A 3,456-nucleotide genomic window follows, 5' to 3' on the forward strand; every position below is an offset into this window, starting at 1 on the left:
TATACATATATACATATATATATATATATAGATAGATAGATAGATAGATAGATAGATAGATAGATAGATAGATAGATAGATAGATAGATACAGGGTGGGGCAAAAGTAGTGCCCCAACTTTATGTCTCCCAATTATATGTGTCTATTACTTCTGTAGTTTTTGGATGCACGCTGTTATTATTTCTATGTCATTGATTATGTGTATGTCATTGATCATTTGACGTGTCGAATTTTTGTGAGAGAACGCTGGTAGACGCCAGAGATTCCAGATTTTTCGATCGACCCCTTTTCTCTGACGAAGCGACCTTCCACGTTTCCGGTCACATCAACTGCCCAAACTGCTTCTACTAGTCAGAAGATGATCCTGAAATAGCTTGTGAAAAGCACAATTCACTTTCTCTTGTCATTTGGGCGGCAATATCGTCTTCAGGAATTTGTGCATTCCCATATTCAACAAGAGACGATGAATGGTGATCGTTACCTGGTGTTGTGTATGAACATCATCTGGCCGTATTTTTGATACCGTCATTCCAAAATGTTTGTGCAAGATGGAGTCCGCCTCATTGTGGTACAGCACCTACGAAATCGTTATGCTGAGTAGAATTCCATACAGAATTACTTCGTCCATTCAATATGCATTTATGAATCGCTTCAAATGTTAATCTCTGTTTACAAAGGAGGACCCCCACGTGCTACTAAGTCCGTGCTTAACAGGTGAACCCGGAAAGCATACACCATTTGTGACTTTTCATTGACTTCATGCCGATTTTGTTTGTTTTCTACTATTTCACTTAGTGTTCTGTTTCTTGCATTGTATTTCTGGCTTGTTAGGTGATGGAAGATGTAATCAATACTATGGAATACTCTGCAGCCTATAAACAGTCAAAAGACGGTGACAACATCAGCATAGCAGATGCTTCTGGTTCGCTAATATATTTACTTTTACTTGTTTCAAACAGGATCTGTGATCATGCTGGAGCAATTAATTAAACTTGTTCATCCAGTGCCAAGGTGTGCCAAGGTTTGCCAAGGTTTACCAAGGTTTGTAAAATATGTATCAAGGTATACCCAGTCTTATCAAGGTTGCCAAATGTTTACCAATGTTTTCCAAACGATCACCCATCTGAATATTATTGAGGTTCGATATTACTTAACTTTGGTAATCGGAAGTGTACCGCTGCTTTCAGAGTGATATGGTTTTATGCATGAATTTATAATCTATTTAAAGAATTTCGTTCCGCCTTGAACTTGCTTTTTTATGGAATCTAAATTTGCTAACTCGGAGTAAATCAGAAAACAAGGGTCCCGTGGTAACACCAATGTAGTGACAATTGTTCCTCAAGCTCTTTCTTTGCATTGAGCCAATAATTACTACCGTATTATTTTGTCGTGTCGCACTTCCGTTCCAGTTTTAGGATATGGATTATCTCCCTTGTATACTTGATCACCCAAATGTGATTTCTCTTTTCTTAAATATAGTTTTCCTTTTTAATACTTGTGATAATGTGAGATCACAACGATACTTATACTTTGCTATTCATTGACAATGTTTCTATTTTGAACTTTATTCCAACATGACAGCCTGAAGAACTGTGTGGCTCACTTGAAAGAAAATTTCTAGTAGAGGCCAATGTTAGTTCCAGTCAATCATATCTTTAGAACTGTTTTCCAGTACACTGTCAGTAATTCTATATTATCCAATATGTTGGCGGCGGTCGTTTTGCTCACGCTCAATGTAAGATACTTGTTGAACTTCAGATATTTCTGGTGAAAACTTACAGCAGCTTTCCTTGTATTTCTTTTCAATGACCAGTCTTTCAACTCAATGTTTTGTACCTGTCTCCAAATATCATCCAAAACCACATATGAAAGAGATTTAGTATTTATATTTTCTTCCAGCCAAAGTTTGGATACGAGATGAAATATATTTAGTGACAATGGCCATACGCATGAACTGTGATCTACTCGTATTTTCAGTGATATTACTGTCTAGATCTACATCGCTGTTGCTATTGATGTTGTTCTTATTGTAGTAGGTATCGATATTTCGGGTTTTGTTTATGGCAATATCGTTAACCCATGTTGATTTGGGCGATTTATAAGATTCGGTTTTATTTGATAATCTGTTTAACTCGAAGATATTTTAAGTTGTGGCCTGGTTCGGTACGTTTTACGTTTATGTCAGAACACTATAGAAGCCAAGTTCAAACCCAAAGCACTGAAATAGTACATGCATCTTACACACACACACACACACACACACACACACATGTATATATATACACATACATACATATAAACAAATATATATATACATGTATATATATGTATGTATATCTATATATATATATAAATATATATATATATATATATATATATATATATATATATATATATATATATATATACGAGGAAGTGCTCAAAAGTAAACGGAAACATTCTCTGTTGGACAAGCCCGTTCTAGTTCAGGATTCTGCCACTAGAAGTCACTTGATGCAACCCTTAGGCACCAGTCTGCCAACCAGTGTTGTCAGCTGGGGTGGTATTGCCGCGTAGTGCGTCTTTGTTTTGCAGTACTTCTCCCCTATTTGTCGAATTTTGCGATGGCTGAAAGGAAGGAACAATTCTGTTTTCCGTTTGGGAAAACGGCGGCCGAAACAGTTGTCATGTTTCAAACAGCTTACAAGGACGCTGTGCCGTTAGAAAAACACAAGTTTACAAGTTGTTTCCACGCTTTAGGAATGGTCACTTGTTACTTGTAAACGAACCTCGTTCGTGGCGACCGTCGACATCCCGAACGAATAAAAACATCACGAAAATATAAATTTGTATTTATGTACTATTTTACGTGTATTCCACTGATGAAAACAAAGCATTTCTTATGCAAAACCGGAAATCCAGTATCTGGAATTATCCAATAATTTTTTGCCAGTTTATTTTGTCTTTTTGTCTTCTCTCCTCGTGCTGTATGAATATTTGATGTGGTTTTAGAGTCAAGTTTTGGCTGCTATATCTAGCATGGTGGTATCTTTTAGATACCCTTAATTATAATTTTAATAATATATTACCTCTGAGGTTTTTATTCCCATGCTAGCCACCTGATATGGTCAGTATTTTAAATAACGACCTTATCCTTATTGATATAAATATATATATGATATATATGTATATATGTATATATGTATGTATGTATGTACGTATAGATAGATAGATAGATAGATAGATAGATAGATAGATAGATAGATAGATAGATATATGCAAACATATGCACACATATGCACACATATGCAGGCGTCGATATGTGGTAAGAAGCTTCTTTCACAACCACATAGCTCCAGGTTCAGTCCCACTGCCTGGCACCTTGGTCGGATGTCTTCTACTATAGCCTTGCGCCAACCAAACCCTTGTGAGCTGATTTGGTAGACAGAAACTGAAAGAAAGGTGTCGTATATATAT

The 3,456-nt window shown here is 36.2% G+C and overlaps 1 protein-coding gene across 1 annotated transcript in view; it reads left to right on the forward strand.

The window, feature by feature from the left end:
- LOC106878979 (protein MTO1 homolog, mitochondrial) overlaps positions 1-3,456 on the forward strand; it is a 353,585-nt gene that overhangs the window by 224,729 nt on the left and 125,400 nt on the right. The gene's annotated exons all lie outside the window — the stretch shown is intronic.

Source organism: Octopus bimaculoides, chromosome 15 (genome assembly GCF_001194135.2).
Source record: "Octopus bimaculoides isolate UCB-OBI-ISO-001 chromosome 15, ASM119413v2, whole genome shotgun sequence".
NCBI classification, from domain to species: Eukaryota; Metazoa; Mollusca; class Cephalopoda; order Octopoda; family Octopodidae; genus Octopus; species Octopus bimaculoides.